General features: G+C 42.4%; 1 protein-coding gene across 5 annotated transcripts in view; it reads right to left on the bottom strand.

Moving 5' to 3' along the window:
- Positions 1 to 24,774, bottom strand: part of SMG7 (SMG7 nonsense mediated mRNA decay factor) — a 103,185-nt gene that overhangs the window by 58,110 nt on the left and 20,301 nt on the right. The window contains exons 1-2 of one of the 5 annotated variants that reach the window (XM_077823819.1): positions 7,688 to 9,305; positions 6,495 to 6,899 (exon numbers count right to left, since the gene is read on the bottom strand). The exons of 3 other annotated variants lie outside the window; for them this stretch is intronic. The gene's annotated coding sequence lies outside the window, so the exon portion shown is untranslated. Of the gene's footprint in view, positions 1 to 6,494; positions 6,976 to 7,687; positions 9,306 to 24,774 lie in introns of those variants that run through there. One more of the 5 variants, XM_077823820.1, reaches the window with a different exon arrangement.

Genomic DNA, 24,774 nt, shown 5'->3' with positions numbered 1-24,774 from the left:
AGGCTATAAAAGGTGTCATGGTGCTCCTTACCCACCTCAGTTCCTTCTATGGAGTCTTAACAGAATCTTGACTGAGGAGTCAGAGGAAAAGGGGAATATGCAGAAACAATCTTGAACTCCAGTTACAGGTGGGTATCCTTAATTTCTTCAAGTGTCCTTAGCATATTCCCATTCATGGGATAATTTGGCAAGCAGTACCCCATAGATGTAAGGTGGAACTCCAAGTCCTAATTTAAGTCCCTGAAGTTCTGCTCTGCCAAACTGAGTGTCAGATCTAGATACTAGGTCAAAGGAGTATTGTTTTGTAAAGGTACGTATAGAGGTCCAAGGAACAGCCTTACAGATCTCTGCAATTAGAACATATCTGAACCTGGTCTACTCCTAAATGTTGGGTCGACTTAGATACATCACTCAGGGCTGTCAAAAATGTCACACCCTGTCTGACGTACTTAGGTCAACCTAACCTCCACTGTGGGCACAGCGAAGTAGACAAAATAATTCTTCCATTAACCTAGCTACCGCCTCAAGGGGATGGATTTACTACAGCAGGGGTGGGCAAACTACAGCCCACAGGATTGCCACCCCTGTGGTGCCGCGGGCCCCACTCTGCTCCCGGAAGTGGCCAGTGCCATGTCCCTGCGGCCCCTGGGGGAGGGGAGAGGGTGGCAGAGGACTCCGCTCACTGCCCTCGCCTGAAGACACCGCCCCCCATAGCTCCCCAGTGGGAGGTATCTGCAGGTGAGGACAGCATATTGAGCCCTCTGCCACCCCCTCCCCTCCCCCAGGGGCCGCAAGGACGTGGTGCTGGCCGCTTCCGGGAGCGGCATGGGGTCAGGACAGGCAGGGAGCCTGCCCTGGCCCCACTGTGTGCCACTGCCACCCTGGAGCCACTCCAGGTAATCGGAGCCAGGCCAGAGCCCGCACACCAAACCCTCTTGAACCCCGCACCCCAGCCCCCTGCCACACCCCTCTTATACCCTAACCCCCTGCCCTGAGCCCCCTGCCGCACCCCTCCTGCACCTTAAGTCCCTGCCGCACCCCTCCTGCATCTCAACCCCCTGCCCCGAGCCCCCTCCGCCCCAATCTCTTGCCCTGAGTCTCTTCCTGCACACATTCCCACACCCCACACTCCTCCTCATACCCCAACCCCCTGCCCCAGCCCTACATGCATGGCTCTGCATGCAATTTCCCCACCCAGATGTGGCCCTTGGGTGCCCTAGATGAGGCAACTTTTCTCCCCTCTTCTCTGGCAGCGAGGAGGAGGGCATTCAAGGAGAATACCTAGCAGTAACCTTCATTTTATCCCACTTAGAAGAATAAGCTTGTCTCTTCAGGTTCCAGTAACTTATGGAATTGCCAATTTGTACGGTGCACCTGCACTACCAGAGTAAATGTTGATACAGAGTGAATAGGAGAGGAAGAAACTACTTCCTCCTCCAGAACAATCTTTGGATCTGATGCAGTCTTCAGAACTGGGGGAAGACTCTTAGGCAGGGATATACCTTGAACCAGAATCTTAGTTTTTGATTTAGGATCTGATGTTATCCAGTCTAGATGCAATCGATCTGAGGATTCCCTCAATTTCAATTTGTCCCTGCTAACACAAGCCTTCTTGTCTTGGAACTGAAGTAGAAAGATCCCAGGGGTTTCTCCCGTGGTTTGGCCTTCATCTCACAGGCTGAAACAGACTGAGTCCGAGTGCCTTTAAGGTCAGTCTAATGATCTGGGGGCCTGACTACACTGAGGTGCTGGATCTTGATCCTTGGGCAGAGATTGAAACCTTCTACATAGTGCTCTTAATGCCAGAGGTGTAAGGAGCAGACATAGGCGTTTTCATCATGAATAGGGATCCCTTGGATGTGTCGGGTTCAAGAGGCTCTAGAACCAGAGATTCATGAAGCAATAAGACTTACAGCCTGTTGTCGCATTCCTTGCATTCCCTCAGGGTAAGCATGCTACAGACAGAGCATCTTTAAGGAGAGTGACCCTGCCCAAGGCATTGTGTGTGGGCATCCAACACCAGAAAAAGACGGCAAGACAAGAGTTGCACCTTTCAAAAGCAAGTCTGAACTTTCAGATCTGCCATGGAACCAGTCAAAACCAAAATTAACTATTATCTATTATAATAAAAGAACCCTTTTCCTTAACCAACTAACCTTTTCATTAAAGTGACACTAAAAACTACACTAAAGTAAACCACTAAATTCTTTGATAGAAGAATCCTGATTGGATAGATGTGAATCTCTCCAGATCTATCTGCTGGTGTGGCTGGAAGGAACTGAGGCAGCAAGCAGAGGGCACCACATCCCCTTTCACAGTCTTGCCCTCAGAACGTTCAGGAATGTAAAGAAGAGAGGTAGGAAGGATGCATGAGTGCTCTAAGACTAGGTTCCACTGTCTGAGCTGATCAGGTCAGCGCATTCCACGAGTGTGAATATGCAGACGACACTCGAAAAAATTATAATTGATGTACCTATACCACAATAACTAGTGAACCTTTCCTGTGTAGACAAGCCCTTAAAGAGTAAGAACAGTTACAGTTTCAATATGTAGGAAGAATATTTCTGAACCACTAAATGTCCCAAATCAAAGCCTCCATTATGTGTCTATATGGCAGATGCATCTAATTCTTCTGTTTCGCACTAGAGATAAAGTGCAATTAAAAAAAAAGGTATCTTATAGGTACATCATAACACTAGCTATATTGACTCACCCTTGAGTTTAATACCCAGAAAAAATAACTCATTCTTAATGTTAATTGTTAAGACTAACTCATTTCCAAAGATCAGTTTTCACCAAGTCAATTACCAATTTATGTCAATTCTTTGACCTTAGAATAATTACTACCATTTAATATTAAACACAAGAAACAACTATTAATAAAATGTGTTCACTGGTACAGCATATTTCAATAAACCTTATCTGCCCATCTTGGAACACTACATTTATGATTTGAAATAAACAAAACCTCTATTCCTTTATTAAGTCCCTATACTTGTCATAATGGAATCCACATTTTGAGGGCAGGCCCTAACAAAGTACAAGTTTATAAAATAGGCAATGGAAATTTCTTAAATATCAGGGCATGTCTATACAAACTTTTGCTACCGCAAGTTACATCGGCATAAAGCCACTGCAGTTAGTGTATCACTTGTGCACGTGCATACTTGGCTCCTCGCACTGGCACCGCATGTACTCATTAGGAGTGTGTCAATATGCAGTGCCAAGCATAATGAGTAGGTAACCCAGTGTGCAACCCACCGCTGCCCAATGCACTTTCTTTTGAGACGTTTTGGCAAAGCACAGTGGGGCAGAAAAAAGTTGCACAGGGGGACTGGGAGTAACGGGTCAGCTTCCCAGCATGCAACTGTCTCCATTCCATCATGTTATCTATATCCCATAATTTTTGCGCCTTTTTAAAAAAAATCCCACAAACCTGCATGGCCTTCTTTGCGGTCTGCCATCTTTGACAGAAGCCTGGAGACTGCACAGCTCTGAAATATTGTCATAAGCATTGCAAACACAGGACGCATGTGTGATATTCGCCTCCGGTGTTATCTGGACTGGTGATCTGGTAGGTCAGTGGTCTCCAAAGTTTTTGGATCACGCACCCCCCCGATGACGCCAAAGCAAGAAGAGTGGAAGACCTGCCCCAGGCGTGCAGAGCTGCCGCCAAAGAAAAAAAAACGGCAGAGTGCTGTCTGGTAGCGCTCCTCCTGGGATCCTCTGGCGCACCCCACTTTGGAGACCACTCTGCGAGGTCACTTCAATCTTTGACTCTGGGAGCCAGCCTCACCCTGCTCTGCTGTGAGAACCCCCACTTCTGGGCTGTTCACACACAGCTGCTAGCATGTAAGTTGCTCCCAGCTACTAGCAACCAAATGACACTAGCCAATATCTCTGGTCCCAGACACAACCCTGGGAACCTCCGTCTTTCACTGTCCAGTTATGCCCACTGGACGCTGCAAGCTTATATAAGTTCGTCAATTTAACAAAGACATTGATATGTACCAGGATTGTTATCCCAAGGGGAGCCTCTGACACACTTCAAACCAAACGCACTGCTTCAGGTAGAACAAACACACAGATTTATTAGCTATAAAGACAGACTGATAAGCTAAAGCATAACAAGTCAGATCTGGTCAAATGAAATAAAAGCAACACACATTCTAAGCTGATCTTAACACTTTCAATGTCCTTAAAAAACTGAGGTGCTTCTCACCACAGGCTGGCTGGTTACTTTTCAGCCAGGCTCTCCCCTTTGATCAGCGTTTCAGTCGCTTGGTGGTGGTGGTGTCTGTAGATGTAGGTGGAAGAGAGAGAGCATGGCAAAATGTCTCTCCCTTTTATAATGTCCTTTCTTTCCTCTTGGCTTTGCCTCCCCCCCCACCACGTCAGAGTCAGGTGAGCATTACCTCATTGCAGTCCCAAACTGACCGAAGGAAGGAGTGACTCCCTCAAGGGTCTAACAGATTCTTTTGTTGCTGCCTAAGCCAGTGTCCATTGTTCCTGTGAGGCTGGGCTGGGTTTGTCCCATCCATGCCCTGACGAGGTGTGAACTGCCTCTCTGTTCTTGGAGAGTTTTTGCATGGGCTTGCTTTAAGCCATGAGAATACATTTTCAGCCTCATAACTATATACATGAAAGTATAACCTATAAGATTATTGTAACAAAAAAAACCCAAGTACTTGTGGCACCTTAGAGACTAACAAATTTATTTGGGCATAAGGTTCCAAATAAATTTGTTAGTCTCTAAGGTGCCACAAGTACTCCTTGCTTTTTTTTTGCTGGTACAGACTAACACGGCTACCACTCTGAAACCTGATTACTGTAACAATTGCTACAACATCACTATAAGAACCATGTTCAGTGCATTATGAGACTTCCAAAGACACCCAACGTGACAAACTCTGCATTGGATACCACACAATCATTTTATAAAGATGAACATAGGGGCATAGGGTGTTACCCTGAGGTACAGAGCGCAATAGCATGATCCTCCAGTATTTGCACAGCCATCTTAAAAACCAAAATCAGCGTGGAACATTATGATTTCTTGGAGGACAGACTGCTGTGCAACATAGTGAGAACCAATTTGAGGCTGTTGGTGGCACTCATGGAGCAGCTGCAGATAGTGGAGTGTCACCTCTGAGCCCAAGAAATGAAAACTGACTGGTGGGATTGCACTGTAATGCAGGCTTGGGATGATGAGCAAGGTCACATTCCTAGATCTGTGTGCCAAGCTTGCGCCAGCCCTCCAGCTCAGGAACACCAAAATGAAACCTGCCTTGACAGTGAAGAATCAAGTGGCAACTGCATTGTGGAAACTTGCAATGTCAGATTGCTAGCGGTCAGCAGGAAAAAATTTTGAAGCTTGAAAATCCACTGTGGGGGTAGTTCTGTGTGCAAGGCCATTACGACTGTTACTCTAGGCAATGTGCAGGTCATAGTAGATGGATTTGCAGCAATGGGATTCCCAAACTGTAGTGGAGCAACACACAGAATGCATATCCCTATTTTGGCATCAGACCATCTTGCCACAGAATACAAAAGAAAAGGGTACTTTTCTATGGTATTGCAACTGTTGGTGGAGCACCGGATACGCTTCACTGACATCAACATTGGCTAGTTAGGAAGGTGCATGACACGTGGATCTTTAAGAAGAAAGGACAGTTCAGAAACCTACAAACAAGGACTTTTTTGCCAATGTTAATCTGCCAGTTGAGGAAATGTTGACATGCCAATAGTGATCCTAGGGGACCTAGTCTACCGCTTAATCCCTCAGTTCAGGGAGTCATATGCTGGCCATCTCAACAGCACCAAGTAAAGATTCGACCATTGGCTCAGCAGGTGCAGAATGACAGCTGAATGTGCTTTTGGTAGACTGAAGGAAACTGGCATTATTTACTCATAAGACAGTTAAAAAAAATCCCAATGGTTATAGCTGCCTGCTGTGTCCTAAACAACATTTGTGAAGCAAATGGGGAAAAGATGCCTGCTGTTTGCTGAGTGAACAGCCAGACACAAGGGTGATTAGAAGAGTTCACTGCAGAGCTATATGGCTCAGGGAGGCTATGAAAGAGTACTTACCCAATGATCCACAGTATTGCATTGTACTGTACTGTGATCTACCTGGCCCTGCTATTTTAGGGCCTCTTAGGAATTGTTTGGTGCTTCGTGTACAGCTATAGAACACTGCCAATGCACCTATTAATTTTCAAGTGGTTGTTGTCCTTTTATGATTATTACACTGTCACTGATCTAATGTGTTGTGTCACGCTATACAGTAACAAGTGAATAGGTGCTTTCTGAACTGCTAGGAACTCTGCAGCATATGTTGTGAACTACTAATGATGAATTCTTTTCCACATAATAGAATTTTATTCAGTAACAAAACCAGTGCAAAAAACCAAAAAGCCTGTGCAATTTAAAAGCAAATACATTAAAAATGTAATATATTAATAGAACAGAACTTAAAGAGAAAGAACACTCACGTCCATTTTAGCTATCCATACACCAAACCGTGGCTTTCACAGGTCAGAGCATGTGAAGCTGTGGCTGTCCTTAATGTTGCCCCAGGATGGAATGGTAGGGTTAGAAATGTGGAATGTTTAAAGAGGTGCTGCAATGGAGTTCTCATTGGACTACAAAAAAAGAGACGAGCCTTGGACTGTTGAACCTGTAGGTCTGCAAGAGAGTCTGCAGCATCTGTTTGTTGCTGGAGAAGCTCCATTATGTCCTGATGCATCTCCCTCTCCTTTTTCCTGTCTAGCCTTTCTCCAGGATGTCTGCAATGTTCAGGCCCTTTACTCACAGTCTAAGGAGATCCTGCAAGCCAGCACTGCATCAAACACGTCATCCCAAGTCCTCTTCTTTCTGCTCTCTATCTGGCTCTGGATCTGCAGGCATGGAGGAAGAAACCCCTTGATGTCACAACGGACCAAAGGCACATAAAACACAGAGGTACTACTGTCAATACAGTCACAATGGAAAGTGAAAGTTAAGATTAAGAATTCCCTTCCCTTGCTCCTCTAAAGTTTTAAACAAGACATGCTTATTGACATTTCTGCTTCGGAGTGCTTGTGCACAGTGCTACTCATCATGATTGCTGTTAGTATGGCCCGCCGGGGGGAAGGGAAATGAGAGAATAGCTAGGTTGCATAAAACTATGAGTATAGGCAATGGCACTGAATACTGGCACCATTTTTCACAGGTAGTGGTGATTTAGCGGATATCTCACTCCTGAAGTAACAAAGGCATACAGAGCACAGCTGCTGCTGGAGTCCCAAAGCTGCCTGGGACTGTATGCAGTTAGCCTGTGTAATGCAATGGTGCCTGCCCAAGTCATCACTGACTGGCATGGGAAAGTGTTCTACTGTGGAGGAAAAAATAAGGCTGCCATCCCTAGAAACCTTCGGGAGAGAACTGCAGAGTACATCCAGGAAAGTTTCATCGAGATATCTCAGGAGGATTCCAGGGACATTCCCGTGTATAAAAACAAACAGCTCCGTGTGGCCCCCTTGCTTAACTCTACAGAGGAATGAAAAGCAGATAACTCTACCTCTCTTTGTTGTACTGCTATCTCGTCTAATATGGGTAAATTAATGAAAAGTCAATAGCTGTGTCCTGTTAAGCTGTGGGCATCATCAGTACATCATTGTAATAGAAAATACAGTTGCACACTTACCTGAGGTTCCTTTCCCTGCACCAGGCTCGCCCATGCTCGACTGCCAGGACTGCAGTGCAGTCTCAAACAGGTGCTGGTCGCATATCCTCCATCCTCCTGCTCGCTGTTCATGCCGGGGCCTGTGACTCGGGCTCTTTGGAGGTATGCATGGTGGTCTGTTGGGTGGTAGTAGAGTCTCCGCAACTATGGCTTGCGGTTCTTTATAAAAGCAGCAGGTCTGTGGCTCACCACCAGATGGACTGTTGGCCTCTCTGGCCTTCTGGTATGCCTGATGCAGTTCCTTCATTTTCATGTGGCATTACTGCCTCTCCCTGTTGTAACCTTTCTCCTGCATCCCCCATTAAATCTGCTCTTATAGGTCCACTTTTCTACAGCTGGTCCGTAGCTGTGCTTGCATGAGCCTCTTCTCCTGGTCCAATCAGGTTACCCAATATTTCCTGTCTACTCCAAGCCACAGTGCATCTGGAGCGGATAGCTGGCATGATCAGTGGCACATAACAACGGACAGCTGCTAGGTGTGCTCAGCAAGCCAGACAATCAGGAAAAGGCATTTCAAAAAAAAAAACAAAACAAACCTGCAGGACTTTAAAAAAAAAAAAGCAGGGGGGAGGGGGAGGGGCGCGGCGCAGGCATATGGGACTTCTGGCATTTAGGATTCCCGGGCAGTGGAGCTGACAACTGCAACCAGAGCGATCAGTGTCAGGCACTGTGGGACAGCTGCTGGAGGACTGTTAGGGCCAACGTAAGTAATGTAGTCTCTATACTCGCACTGGCTTGACTTCAGTAGATTGACCTTAGCTCAAGGCCCCTTGGGGAGGTGGTGTTACTGCACTGCTAGAACAGCGCACATACATTGGTGGGAGGCCAATTTAACTTCAGGTACATGCACAAGTAGGCTGACGCCAGGCAGCTTAATCACCCTAACTTTGCAGTGAGGACCAAGCCTAAGTATATTTAAAATCAAATCCCTCTTCCTAGACTTCCAAGGAATTATCTGTGGGTAGTATTAACCATCATTCATAATTTCTCTCTCATCTCCAAGTCAGAATAGCTGTTGCAAATACAGGTGTCTGATTTATGGGTGAGACAGGCTATCCCCCTCTTTTTGGGGCTGTGACATACCCAGGGTACAATCCAGACCAATGAGTAGCTGTGTCACTCCTGACCGCAAACCTCAGATGCACTTTACACTGCTTTGCTGCTGTAGCCTCCAGACTGGACTGCTCACAAACAGCCTCCAGCGTGCAAGTCGCTCCCAGCTACGTGCGCATACGCTGCAGCCATCCAGTCACACTAGCTCTTATCAGCCTTGAGCATATTGCAAGGTGACCCCAACACATCCCCAGTCCTAGATTTACCCCCAGAAATATATGTCCTGTATTGCCCAGCCCTCTCCTGGATAACTAACTTATATAAAGCCCATCATTTTATTAATAGACATGATAAGCACACATCTAGTTACCCCAAATGGAGTTTCCCAAACAAACACATTGGATAAGATAAAATAAAACAAGTTAACTAACTACAAAGAGACAGATTTTAACTGAGTACAAGTTAGGAGGCAATAAAGGCAGAAATGGTTACACGAAAAAAAAGATAAATTAGGCATCAGTTACATTTTAACAGGCTATGTTAATTTCTAAGAGCCCTCAACCTTCCCCACCCCATGCAAGCCTCCAAAATCCTGCAGGCCACCTCAGACCCTTCGCCCATGCCTATAAGTGGCACAAATCCCCCGTCACCCACTGTACCAACCTCCTAGGATTAAAACTGAATTACTATGCAAAAGGGAAATACGGTGAAACACTGCTTACCATCTCCAAACTGTACCCAGGCTGGGAAAAAATTACTGAAATAGTATTCCAAAACTGAGGAACGAGAGTTTATCATTGTTGCCATGGAGACTTGAATCACCTATAATAACTACTTGTTCTGTTTCTCAACTCTCCCAGCTTCTGCCCCCGACACCAACCTCCAATAACAGGACTGCTATCAGTTGCAGAACTCTGGACTCATTTCCAAGGCAGGAAAAGGAAGACCAAAGATAAAATGTTTGGGGACCTCCTGGCAGCATCCCAAAAGAGGGATGAATAGAGGAGTGGAGGGAAGTTCTCCTTGCAGAGACAGACAGGTGATGCAGAGACAAGTGATGCAGAGCATGTGCAAAAGACAAATCATCTTGAGAACATGCTGCTGCACTGGCCTGCAACCCATGGAGAACAATGTGTTCCAGGAACAGCAGTACCTTTCACAAGGCTACAACAGGCATTTCTGTAGATATCCCATACCACAAGGCCCTGAAAACAGTAAGTTCTAGAATCCATCACCACCCCCACAACAAACAAAAGGTTCTTCCCACACCATTCCACATTCCAAGGAAGACGCCAGGCACAAATCACATGTACACAGGCCTGTGACCAGTACAGCACTGATATACATGTACTCAGTATTTAGTCACGTGTTGCACAACTGCACTTCAATGTTGGATACAATTTGCACCGTCTGTCATGGTATAATGAATAATAATTTTTGTTCAATAACTGATTTTTATTATTTGCACTGCCTGACATTCAATAAAAAGTTATTTTGACAAACGTTCAATAAAGTTTCGTAAAAATACCACATTTCCACTGTCATTCTCCAACTATTCAGGGATAGTTGAACAGGTCCTTTCTCCTATCCAAGTGTCCAGTAAAAGGCATCATAAGCCAGTGAAACAGAGGGTAAACTGGGTCTACAAGAATGACAAGAGGAATCAGACCACCCATAATGTTCACAGTGGTCCTGGGACCAAAATCATCATTTTTCATTAAACAAAAACAGGCGTGAGTTTCAAAAGAGCCCAACAGCATGGACCATTCCAGATCATCCCACTTTGGTGAACCTGCCACAGTGATCAACCAGGCCCTGGAGCACCATGGAGAAGTACCCCTTTCTGTTTATGAACTCTGAGGCCTGGTCGGGGAGAGGGAAACAAAGAATAGGCACATGGGTTGCATCAATGGCCCACCAATACACTTCAGGGACCCTAGCTGTGCAAATCCATCAATAACCTGCTGTGTGCTGCCAAGATGAATGACTCATGCCATCAGCACCTTCTTAATATAAACAGTGCATGCCTCCGTGACAACAATCTCAACAGTTGATCTACCAGCTACCAACCAAGAGCAATTTGGTATTAACTAATCATAGGTGACAAGCTTCCAGATGCTGATGCCACATTCTTCTCCACAGTGAGGAGAGAGCTCACAATGGTATGATGCCGCTACAGTTCTGTGCGGATCTTTAGAAAAGTGCTCTTTATCATCCCAAAATTCTGCTTCGACTTCTGGGCAGCATCATGATCCTTTACCACCGGAGTTGGTTTCTCAAACCCAGAAATGGCACTCAATGGAATGAAGATGTTCCAAGAAAGCTTTACACACAATTAACTGTTTGATCTCATCCTCCTCTGCCTGCTCTGCTGAAAACGACTTGCCAGTGTGGCAGCTGGCTGCCGAAGCCACCTGGATGCATGATTCCAAATACATGCACAGCACCATCTATGTATTAATGTATGCGTGGACTGTGGGATGCAGATGTGTTCCTTCCATGCTGGCTGACAGCAGTTAGAAAGTGCTGCTAACTCGCGAGATAGAATCAATCATGGGATGTGTTCAGAGGAATCTCAACAATTTGTTGCTATGACCTCTACATCCCAGATTTCCAGTGGGTATCCCACAACGTGCTGACACAAAATCCCCATAATACATAGAACCCAGCAACAGGGCAAAGCACCAGGGGATACCTGCCCAGAACACTAAGAGCTTATTTTGAAACAAGATTAGTGCCTTTTGTATGCATTGATTCATGGGGGTAGCAGGCAAGAGTGAGCTGTATGGATGCAATTCGTTTGGAATAGTTGTTCTGCAAGAGCACACACAAAGGTAATCTGAAAAACCCCACCATGTAGACAAGCCTTTAGTCTACATGGCCACTGAAATCCTTCTAATACCTTATCCATGCTAGGGATTTTTTGGAGGGAAAAAAAAATCCCCACTGTTGTTCCCCAGTTGCCTATACTAGCTTTTCCAATATTGCTAAAAAGCCTCTTGCAGCTCCTGAGGTTTACCACCAGGTCATCTAAGCCTACTCAGAGCAGGTTGAATTGAAACAGGTAAAATACCAGCTATAACAGAAGCTTTATCTCCCTTAGAACTCCCAACATAAACATGACCTCCCTTCCAAAGTTACTTTTTTAAAAGCTAAAATATAGAGGAATAGCTATGAGTGCAAAGATGTATACATTTACGACAATTTCTATGAGACAAGAGTGAGTGATAAGATATATTCTAACAAATTATTCACCTTGGAAAGGAGGAAATTGTTTGCTATTTAAATGCCTAAAGATAATATAATATATAAGGAACTAGGATCTTCTCTCTCTTTAGAGAAGTTATAATTAGGGCTGTCAAGCAATTAAAAAAATTAATAATGATGAATCGTGTTGTTAAACAATAGAATACTATTATAAATATTTCTGGATGTTTTCCACATTTTCAAATATATTGATTTCAATTACAACACGTAATATAAAGTGTACAGTTCTCGCTTTATATTATTATAAATATTGGCATTGGAAAAATGAATACTATTTTTCAATTCACTTAATACAAGTATTTAGTGCAATCTCTTTATCATGAAAGCGCAACTTACAAATGTAGAATTATGTACAAAAAATAATTGCACTCAAAAACAAAACACTGTAAAACTTTAGAGCCTACAAGTTCACTCAGTCTTACTTCTTGTTCAGCCAATTGCTAAGAGAAACCAATTTACAGTTAAGGGAGATAATGCTGCCCTCTTATTTACAATGTCACCTGAAAGTGAGAACAGGCGTTTGCATAGCACTATTGTAGCTGGCTTTGCAAGATATTTACATGCCAGATGCACTAAAGATTCATGTCCCATCATGCTTCAACCACCATTCCAGAGTACATGCGTCCATACTGATGATGGGTTCTGCTCATAACAATCCAAAGCAGTAAAGACTAACGCATGTTCATTTTCATCATTTGAGTCAGATGCCACCAGCAGAAGGCTGATTTTCTTTTTTTGGTGGTTCGGGTTCTGTAGTTTCCACATTGGAATGTTGCTCTTTTAAGACTTCTGAAAGCAAGCTCCACACCCTGTCCCTCTCAGATATTGGAAGGCACTTCAGATTCTTAAACCTTGGGTCGAGTGCTGTAGCTATCTTTAGAAATCTTACATTGGTACCTTCTTTGCATTCTGTCAAATCTGCAGTGAAAGCGTTCTTAAAATGAACAACATGCTGGGTCATCATCCGAGACTGCTATAACATGAAATATATGGCAGAATGCGGGTAAAACACAGAGCAGGACACATACAATTCTCTCCCAAGGAGTTCAGTCACAAATTAAATTAATGCATTATTTTTTTAACAAGCATGGAAGCACGTCCTCTGCAATGGTGGACAAAGCATGAAGAGGCATACGAACGTTTAGCATATCTGGCATGTAAATACCTTGCAATGCTGGCTACAAAAGTGCCATGCAAACGCCTGTTCTCACTTTCACGTGACACTGTAAATAAGAGGGCAGCATTATCTCCCGTAACTGTAAATTTGTTTCTCTTAGAGATTGGCTGAACAAGAAGTAGGACTGAGTGGACTTGTAGGCTCTAAAGTTTTACAATGTTTTGTTTTTGAGTGCACTTATGTAACAAAAACCTATACATTTGTAAGTTGCGCTTTCACGATAAAGAGATTGCACTACAGTACCTGTATGAGGTGAACTGAAAAATGCTATTTTTTAAATCATTTTCACAGTGCAAATATTTGTAATAAAAACAATATAAAGTGAGTATTGTACACTTGGTATTATAACTGAAATCAATATATTTGAAAATGTAGAAAAACATCCAAAATATTTAATAAATTTCAATTAGTATTCTATTGTTTAACAGTGCAATTAAAACTGCAATTAATCGTGATTAATTTTTTTGAGTGAATCACGTGAGTTAACTGCAATTAATCAACAGCCCTAGTTATAATGCAATGTAATAAAATCTGAACTGGAATAGGGTATATACACACAAGAAGTCAGAGGCTGAACTAGATAGGAACTCAGTTGTTCCTTCTGTCCACAATTCTGTTTTTCTGCCTTTCCCAAGTAACTGCAAGGGCTAGAAACCCAGTCAGCCACACTACTATTTTCATCTCAGAATCAAAAATAATTCCCAGGAATGGAAAGCAGAGTGACCATTAGGAGGCTATTAGGAGGTTTAATTAATTTGTGGTTTTACACTAATTTGAAAAATATAAAAGCACTATAATTCTACTGGCTTAGTAAATGACCATCTAAAGCACCTCATTTCTGGAGGGAGATATGACCTGATCATATCTTTGCTCTTGTGGGCTCTAGGGTATGGAGGAGATCAATTCCCTTTGACACCCCATCTCAGGACATGTAAAAACTACACACCCACTTTAACAGCATTTAATACGACCACTGGTAGTCGCACATTTATTCCACTGAACTGACGTTTCGTTTCCTGTATTAGATTCCCTCCATTTGTTGCTGGCATTTTTTTAAGAATGTTGACTTATTTTATTTAATTCTGGCTGTTATTTTGTACAAAAGTTTTCATCAGGAGATGCTTTATAAACAAGTTTATTTGAACATCAGGGATCAAATTATTGTATCCAGACATCCCATCACATTCTATGGGAGAAAAACTATTTGTTTCCAGTACAAACTAAGTCTGTTTACATGTCTCCTCAGAACCCAAGTTATATATTATAATTTATAGCAAATACAAGAGAACCAGTTATGATGCAGGAATATTTCATATTATCTCCTATTTCTATTATGTACAAGTTTAGAGAAGTATGGTTCAACAACCGTATCTGGAAGTTTTTGATCTATGTTGTAGGCATTGTTCCCCACTCAAGTCTGGGGATGTGCGCTAGCAACTCCTAAAGTAAAACTTAGTTGGATTTTGTTACTTGTTTTTAATTCTATATTAGTGTGTAACAAAAAAAATTGTGCTCTTCCGGTATGAATTTCAGATACACACATTAGCGTGCCCATGAAGTCGTTGCCTGGACTTGTTCTTTTAAAACAAATTGGTAGTTTAGAACAAAGCAAAAGGATCTGTTTAGACAGCTGAAAAGAAACAAATTGTAAGCTTAAAATTTAGTTAAAGATCCTATTTGATATAGGCAAAATTTAACACACAACCTCAGTCTAAACTAGTGACTGTAACAAAAGGATGCCTTTTCATGAACTTAGTAAGTATTATGACTCAAAAAAGGGAAATATTTTGATTTCAGGACTGAAATCTGAAGTCAGACTGAGAAACATGTCACACTTTAACAGTGACAGGATGAGAGAGCAGCCCAATCCTCATGAAAGTTTTTACATTAATTTTTCCTACAAACACTTTTAGAATAGCTTTCAACACCTTTCTATCAAAGATACTGTCAGGTAGTTAACATTCAACAATCCATTTTTCTAAATTCACATTTTTCATAATCTAATCTGAATTAGATCTGATTTACCAGGTGAAATACTCGCACATGTTCTTTGAATTTTACCTGGTCTCTTAGAAAGTGGTAGATGAAGAGACATATGGCAGTTTGTTTGGTATACATGTGGGCAGAAAGCTATAGTCTTTCTTGTGGAGAGGTAACAGAAGGCTAACCTTGAAGTTAATAATACAGCTCACAGTAATTTATCTCCCCCCCCACCCACAAAATAAAGTCATGTCAAAAGGCAAAAATAGAGAACAAGTTCCTTAGAACTCCCGGTGCTTTCATAGGTTATGTTCTCACCTGAAATATATTTTAATTCTTTAAATAATTGTTAAGTCAGTTAACACAAAATCATCTCCATTTTAAACACATAACCAGCCCTCCGTCTCATCAACAATAAATCTGAGAGGAACTCACAGTAACTCTGCAAAGTGTAAATAGAAAATAATCTGCATCACTACCAACCAGCCTGATAATATCTTCCTCCCAGCTTCAAAGGTGCCTTTCTTGGGACGCCTGGTCCCAGTGGCACCGCATTACATGAAGCGCCATGGGGCTGCTGACTACATCAGAGCTGCCATATTGGATCAAACCAATAGTTCCTCTAAGTCTTGTATGACAGTGCCTAGTACCAGAAACTTCAGAAGGAATGGAATAACGTGTCCATAGGAGACATTTCTTCTTAACTCTTGTCAGTCCGTACTTGGATTATGTCTTGTAGCACATGGAGTTTAAGTCCTCCTAAAAATTATCCATATAAATGTCTAAATTCTCTTCTGAATCCTATCAAGCTCCTGGCCTTAGCAATATGGTGTGACAATGAGTTTCACAGGTTACTTAGGCATTGCATTAAAATATTTTCTTTTATCAGTTTTAAATGTTTTGCCTTTCAATTTAATTGAACAGTTGTTTACTTCTATAAACAAAAATACTGCACGGCAATATCAAAGATGAAACCTTTCATACATTAAAGCTTTCCCATGAAGTTCTTGCAAGTCCATAAAAGATTTAAGGAATCTGTTTTGTAAGCATTCAGTAATCTTCCTGGAAACCTGAAACCATACAAGCAGTTGTCTATCATAGAGTGCAAATGCCCAAATTAATCTCAAAATTCTAATATGCCTGCCACACATACTTTCCATACCTTCGTCCTATCTACTATAACTGTCGGTTTTCTTGGGTTAATCACCCAGACTGTCACCTGCAAAAGAACTGTTACTTACCTTGCAGTAACTGTGGTTGTTAGAGATGTATTGTCTACACGGATTCCACTCTTGGTACACATGTGCTCTATGCACATGAAACTGGATTCTTTTGGCCAGCCGCGTCCATTGGCGCTGCATCTGTACCCTAGATGTTCTTGAATTCCCACAATCTGAGCGCATGAAGGGCAGATCAGGCCCAACCATTCCTCAGTTCCTTTGCCAATTCAAAATGCTAAAGTATTAGAACTCTGTAGAGTAGAGGGGAAGGATGGCAGGCTGTGGAAACCACATGGACAACATATCTTGAAAAACCAGTTACTGTTCTTTTTTCATGTGGAAAATCACTTGAAGACAGAATCACTTGGATTCCACTCTTGGCGACGAACAAGCTGTTGTCTCTGTATGCTTGGAGGTGGGTACTAGGAGTCCTATTTAAACAATAAAGGCAGTCTTTGGAAAAATCAAGGAGCAGGTCCTCAAGGAATCAATTCTGAAGCACTTGGAGAAGAGAAAAAGTGATCAGGAACAGTCAGCATGGATTCACCAAGGGCAAGTCATGCCTGACTAACCTAACTGCCTTCTATAACGAGATAACTGGCTCTGTGGATGAGGGGAAAGCAGTGGATGTGTTATTTCTTGACTTTAGCAAAGCTTTTGATACAGTCTCCCACAGTATTCTTGCCAGCAAGTTAAAGAAGTATGGGCTGGATGAATGGACTATAAAGTGGATAGAAAGCTGGCTAGATCGTCGGGCTCAACAGGTAGTGATCAATGGCTCCATGTCTAGTTGGCAGCCGGTGTCAAGTGGAGTGCCCCAAGGGTCAGTCCTGGGGCCGGTTTTGTTCAATATATTCATTAATGATCTGGAGGATGGCGTGGACTGCACCCCCAGCAAGTTTGCAGATGACACTAAACTGGAAGGAGTGGTAGATATGCTAGAGGGTAGGGATAGGATACAGAGGGACCTAGACAAATTGGAGGATTGGGCCAAAAGAAATCTGATGAGGTTCAACAAGGACAGAGTCCTGCACTTAGGACAGAAGAATCCTATGCACCGCTACAGACTAGGGACCGAATGGCTAGGCAGCAGTTCTGCAGAAAAGGACCTAGCGGTTACAGTGGACGAGAAGCTGGATATGAGTTAGTGTGCCCTTGTTGCCAAGAAGGCTAATGGCATTTTGAGCTGTATGAGCAAGGGCACTGCCAGCAGATCAAGGGACGTGATCATTCCCCTCTATTCAACATTGGTGAGGCCTCATCTGGAGTACTGTTTCCAGTTTTGGGCCCCTCACTACAAGAAGGATGTGGAAAAATTGAAAGAGTCCAGCAGAGGGCAACAAAAATGATTAGTGGACTGGAGCACATGACTTATGAGGAGAGGCTGAGGGAACTGGGCTTCTTTAGTCTGCAGAAGAGAAGAATGAGGGGGGGATTTGATAGCTGCTTTCAACTACCTGAAAGGGGGTTCCAAAGAGGATGGATCTAGACTGTTCTCAGTGGTAGCAGATGACAGAACGAGGAGTAATGGTCTCAAGTTGCAGTGGGGGAGGTTTAGGTTGGATATTAGGAAAAACTTTTTCACTAGGAGGGTGGGGAAGCACTGGAATGGGTTACCTAGGGAGGTGGTGGAATCTCCTTCTTTAGAGGTTTTCAAGGTCAGCCTTGACAAAGCCCTGGCTGGGATGATTTAGTTGGGGATTGGTCCTGCTTTGAGCAGGGGGTTGGACTAGACCTCCTGAGGTCCCTTCCAACCCTGATATTCTATGACAGCCTTACCAAAAACAGGCTTATGAACTGGGAGCCTCTATTAAAGAATAGTGTTTTGTAAGTGAGTGGACCAAGCTCCATGCAGCAGCTCTACACATTTCTGAAACAGGAACATTCTTTAAATAGGCAACAGAGGAAGCCTGAGCTCTAATATGGCTAGGTAGAGCTAACCTAACTCATAACATGTTCTTATACAGCTGAAGACCCCCTAAGACAATCTCTTCTGGTGATGGATGTGAGGTGCTAGAACTGACCTTCTTAAATAAACCTACATCTTGCAGGGGTAGGGGGGAAGGACAACAAAAAAAAAAAAAAAAAAAGGATTTCCAAGCTGGTTATGTGCCCCCAAGGAGCCTAATAAGGCCAAGACTGAATGTTATAAGGATAAGGGGCTGGAAGCCATGGGAGTGGCTATCAGAACAAATGTTTCCCACAAGATTCCTGAAGTCTGTTTCTGTACGGACAATCTCTGAATTCCCTATCAGACCAGTCAGGCTCATGAAAGTGGGAATGAGATGAGAGGGTTGGGATACCTCCCTACTACGTTCAGAGGGGAAGGAAAAAGGTTAGCTCCTCCCTTGGATGAGGTATACCTATCTGGTGTCTTAGGGTGAGCTTTTGCACAACCTAAGCAGGATTGCTTATAGGTACTGTGGTAGTATTAGAGAGCGATACAGAGGCAGAAGTACCTCTAGTTGCAGATGACAGCAAGGAGGATACTGGTAATGCAGTCACCCCAAGATCAGTAGGTACAGAGAATGACTTTTGTACAGAGAAAGTCAACAGCTGAGTCTTCAGCACCAGAACAGAGGGAGTGCAGATGCAAGCTTTAGATGGCCCGTGGATATCCAGAGACCAACTGGTGCACAGCTGAACCAATATGGGCTGTGAACTGCCTTTCACCCCGAGCATCAATACGGCAGCATTGTGCGGATTTACCTCACTTTAATACACAGAGAAGATGATCCATGTCTGCGTTCTCTTGGAATGGTGTTCCTTCTTATCCTTTTCTGACAACTCACTGGAAGAGGTCTTGGCTGCTCCATCAGATTCAGTAGTCAAAGGATTCAATCTTTCAGATGAATGAGCCTGAGACCTTGGAGTAGAGCTGCAGCTCACAGGAGCACTAGTCAAAGAGGACTACTCAGGCCTAGTTAGATTTTTTTTTTTTCCCCCCTTCCAGGCTCTCATCAAGCATTCCAGAAGAGTGAGCTTGAGCTGGGCCTCTCTTGCCTTCTGTGTCCTCCTGTAGAAGACACCGATCAAGCACCTGCCAGATATGTCCCTCACCAAGGCAAAAGAGTCACCTACTGCACCCATCACTAAGTGGGATAGCCACCACACAAGAGACAGGTTTTAATCATGGAGAATTTGTATCCACCACAATGACTGAACTGGGCATATCCCACCCCCAATCTACTATTAAAAAGTTTTTATATTTGTCAACAGACTTGATACAAAAACTATACTAAGTACACTATATAACTTCCTGCTACTAACAAGCTTAACAAGAGATCACACATTGCACGGAGTAATTGGACACTGACGTGGTTCTGTCTCTCTGCCATGAGCCCACTCTGTTCTTTATACCTTTGGGTAGCAGCACAAGGACATCTAGGACACAGGCACAGCTTCAATGGACAATGCTGGCCAAAAGAACCTGATCTTGTCCAAACAGGCAGTTGGCACACAAAGAGTGGAGTTCATATGGACAATCACTTGAAGAAGAAAGGTTACTTCTGAGCAATATTTTAATACATTTAACTTGGCTACATTCATATTACGATCCCTGAACCTCCCACCCTACATGCTAAAATGCTAGGTCATCCCAATTTCAGATCAGAATGAACAACTCACAGTCAAACTTCTTAAAAAGGAGGTGTAGGCTCAGATGACAGGGAGGTCAACCACAAGGGCAACTTTGTTTCTGTCACCCAGGACATTAGGGACAGCCATACCAGAACAAAGTAGTGATCCATAAACGGCCAATTTGTGTTGTACGAAATGCTACAGGTGGGATAAAAATTCATTCCTAACCCCAGATGGTGCCCATTTTACACTGAATCAAAAGAAACAGAAAGCTATTAAAAACATGGGTAGGAAAGGGGAGTTATTACAGTGCTATTACAATTCCATAATATAACTGCACTATTGAGTTCCACAGGTTGTGTAGTAAGTGTAAAGAGAGCTTTTAAAAACAAATTTAAACTTTGCTGCTTTATAATTGCATTGAGTTTCTTCGGGCACTTAGACAACCACCTCTATTCCTCTCTTTTTGCAGAGAGCTACCACCAACATATTCATGCTAATCCATGCTCTTCTAAAACAATGTGTTCAGTAGAATGCCAGTCACAGAAACTGACCTATTTCAGGTTTCTTTTCTCTACACTACTCCTCTTGGAAATTAGATTTTCCACAATATACATATGTGCCTTTAACACAGCAGGATCCATGCAGCAGAGAGTAAGAATGCAACGTACAACAGTACTGACCCATTAGCTACTGAGAAAATATTGTTCAGGGTAAAGATTTTGTTCATTGACCATCCTAAAAATACCTTTACAGGAAGTGCAAAGTAGATGCAGTCCAAGTTGGAAATATTCCTCTTTTCCCAGCTTCTTGGACGTGCATTCGCGTTGCTGAAATTGGTAGAAGTTGTGAAAAACAATAATGTGATTTCAAAATACTAATCTGGCTTACATTGATACTCTGTTGTTTACCTTTGTTGCAAAAGAAATCACACCGCTGCCTCACATGGAGCACATTTTGGGTAATATGCATCATCTTTTGACCAAGGATCTCAAAGTGCCTTCCCAAGATTAGAAAAGTTTGAATGTTTATTGAAGAGAGATCATTACATTAATAGTCTAACCAGGAAGCTGTAGTTCAAATTAAATCCAACAAAAATTCCATAACATGGCTAAAATAATCTTGAAACATTCAACAATATTCCTATCGCAATCCATGCAGGACAGTAGCCAAGGAAAGTCATACCATTACCCTACTCTCTCCACTGAGCATCTGGAGCAACGTCAACGTCAGATCAGCCATAAAGATACAGACTGCAGGGAAACACGGGATAGTGAATAAACAGGCTTCAAACAAGGTCAGCTACTGCAAGTAATATTAATACAGCATTTAAAACCCTCACTTAGACTGTGGATGTCACAGCTGTGATTGGAATTGCCCTAATGGTTGATATAAAGAATGTGGAGGGAGAAGATAGGTTTCCATGATCCTGGACTCAGTTTCTCACATGATGTTTCTCACATGATGCACAGCTATGGTTGGAAAACAGTATTTGCTATTTTACACAGTTTCTAGTAGGAAACAGACCCTGACTTACAATGTTGCAATGAAAAGGGACATAAAATTGAGAAGGCCAGAGCACTGAACAACCGTACATGTCGTTCATGAGTTTAGCATGTGCTATAGCAAGTTATTTTTTCTTATTCTGCAGCAGTTTCTTTGGTGTGCAGGTGTCAGTGTTGGCATAAAGCTTACAATCAATTTGATATTCAAAAGATATGCACTGCACAGAACAAATACAGCACTAAAAAGCAGAATCTTTAGGCTGGAATCTGGCCTACCTCAGTAGTAAGCAAAAAAGTTACTGCTTTTAACCCCTCAGTGGTTTGTGTGAAATAGACTGGTGTTCTCAATCCAGGTCTCAGAAGAGAAATATTACATTTGACAAAATTTCAAGCCTGTTAGCAAGTCTCTTCAGATAACTGCGCACTCCTTCATCCTTATAGCTGGTAACTTTTGGTCAGGTTGATGGTGACCCTTGGGGAAATTCAGTGTATCTTTTCTGTAGACAGAGCTTATGAATGATGTCAGTTTGACAGCTCTGAAGCTAAGTCCTCTAAGTTCACTTAGACTTTTGGAAAAAGTCTTTCTCCCTGCCTACTCTGGAAAATGCTTTTGCTGACAGTTTCTAGATATGTCTATCTGGAGAGTGGTGGCAGGGCATCCTGAGTGGAAGGCCTAAGTATCTGGAATTTGCTTCCCCCACTAGTTCAACACATCCTAGTGACTTTCATGAAGCAGTGCCACTCATCAACTTATTCCAGCTTTTGCCTAAATGGGCATCAGGGTGCGATTAAGGTTTTGCAATGGTTTGGGGAGTTTGACATAACTAAGTATTAATGTATAGGTGAATTGTATAAATTGAACAAGTATAATAGAATATATTTTCATGTGAAGTGCTTGCCCAAATAGTTTTTGTAAGCTTGAGGTTAACTGAACAAGTAGTTTTGAGTATTATAAACTTGGAAGTGTTGTTAACAATTTTCAGGAAGTTTTAACATTTGTTCAATTACTTTATTTAAAAGAAACCACTTGTTCCACACAAGAGTTCATAGGACTATTTTTATTCAGTTAGAATGCAAGGAGGTTTTAGTTAAAATTTCAGCTATAACTTCAGCAAGAGAACTAAAGCACCACTCCACCAAATCTATGCTTCCACCTAAAGTTCCTAGCCCTTTACACTGTAAAGATAAATAACTGACAAAACATTGGAAAGTTCTGCTAGAAGACAATCTTCGGCTCCAACCTCAACCCCTGGCCTGAGTTCTACTTCTGGAATTTTCATCCCTGCATGAGTCCTCTCTGACCCCTTCTCTTATCATCAACATAGCTCCACTTACAATATTGACTGGAAGAAGCGGCAATCCCACCACCATTGCACATTACCATTACTTGCATTCAAGACTCCAAGCTACTACCCTTACCAGAACCACTCTGATACCAAGAGTTTCCTCTCATCTGCTCCCCTATTGCTTCCAATACAATGCTTCTCCAGAGATATAGTGAAATGAAACTCTGTAACAAGACTTGGCAATGAAAATGTGCCCAATATGCAAGACCACCTTCACGAAGGGTAAACATGTATGCCTGCTCCCTTTTATTCTATGGAAAGGGAAACATGAGTCCATCCCTTCTCCTCTCCACCCAAGAATATGGGGTTCACTGGAATCTATGTGCAGAACAGAAAGACTAAAGGTGGTCTCTGGACTGTCTTAAAGGTGAACAAGGTAAGTACAAGGCTCTTTCTAGCCCTTATAGGAGAGTGGTGTCTCAGACTGTATGCGAAAGGTAAGTGTGAGAAATTGTGTCTGACCTATGGGAGGGTTGAACTGGAACAGGGCTGAATCTCTGACCCATGCATAGGGCTGGGCAAGTTGTCCATTGGTCAATAGACAATACTTTACATTTACATAATGCCTCTGCAACTATTCTATAGATTTTCAGAATGTAGGTGGGGATAGTGACCCAACCTAGAAGGGTAGATCATCAGGGTAAAGTAGTACTGGAATTATAGGAGAATGGCTAGGGATAAGAGGGCAGAGTTAAGGTTAGTAGAGGAACCTTAACTGAATTTCCTAGAATTACTAGCTATTATAAAAAAAAAAAAATATATATATATACACACACACACACACACACACACACATATACATATATACATACACCTATATATTTTTTAAATATAGTGTGAGAGCAATATAGTCAGCCTTGTTATTTTTTCAGTGAAGACTGGCTGGAATAATATTTTATTAAGTTTCTTCCCTGCTACCATCACCATCCACAGCTCTCTTCTAAGCCTCTAAAATGGAAGCTGCTAGTGGCTAAGGTAAGGAAAAAGGCAAAAAAGTTCTGTTCTAGTTTGCTTCCTTGTCTCCAGCTACTGGCAATGCAGCTAAGGTAACAACTGTGCTCATTTAACAACATGTTCTGAGCAAGGAAAGTAAGTTACTGAAGGATTTTAAAAGTATTTATTTAAAACCATAAGAAGCAGTTCCATGTTCAAACTTAATAAAATCTCTGTTTTTCACATCTGTGTCATTTCAAGTCTCTGGTGGTGAAACTGTTTAAAAAGCATTTGCTTTCCTTTCATCACATGGTTTAAAATAAAGAGCACTCCAGATGCAAAGTTACTTCCAATTTCTAGTAGAAAATAAGTCTTAAATAACCAATATCCTTAAGGGATATCCTCAGCATCCCTTGCGATAACACATGCATTAGTGCACAGATAGTCAAACTGCATGCACTGGCTGGCAGCCAGTCCACTGGGAACAGGTAAATGACATTAAATTCAACCTGGTAAAATCCATTTATTCGTTGTCTCCTTGACCTGTTCTGTGTTATACATTTTTTCTTTAGGTTTATAGAAGACCAATTACTCAGAAGTCTTTTCCAATCTGTCAGTCTTGGAACAAGACTGTAAAATTCTACTTGCTCCCAATGAAAAATTGTTTTTGGCAAGTTACAAATGAGTTTCGCCACACCCCCATCACAAGGATAGTAGATTTTTGCATCTTAGCTGTTATACATTCTATGACAATTTTGCAAGGCTCCTTTGAAACCAAGCAAGGAAGACACTAGACTTTAAGTTTCCTAAAGAAAAGCAATGCTATGGCCTATGACAGAGAATGGTAACAACAATGACACCAATACTTTCTCATCCCCCATGTCCACACTCAGAGAAACACACCAGTTTCAATTCTGGGTTGTAACAGATATTCACAAGTCATTACAGCAATATTAGATCTAAAACTCTTTTTCAACAACATTGTACC

The sequence above is a fragment of the Eretmochelys imbricata genome, chromosome 8 (genome assembly GCF_965152235.1).
Source record: "Eretmochelys imbricata isolate rEreImb1 chromosome 8, rEreImb1.hap1, whole genome shotgun sequence".
Classification (NCBI taxonomy): domain Eukaryota; kingdom Metazoa; phylum Chordata; order Testudines; family Cheloniidae; genus Eretmochelys; species Eretmochelys imbricata.
This window is presented reverse-complemented; position numbering and strand designations above follow the sequence as displayed.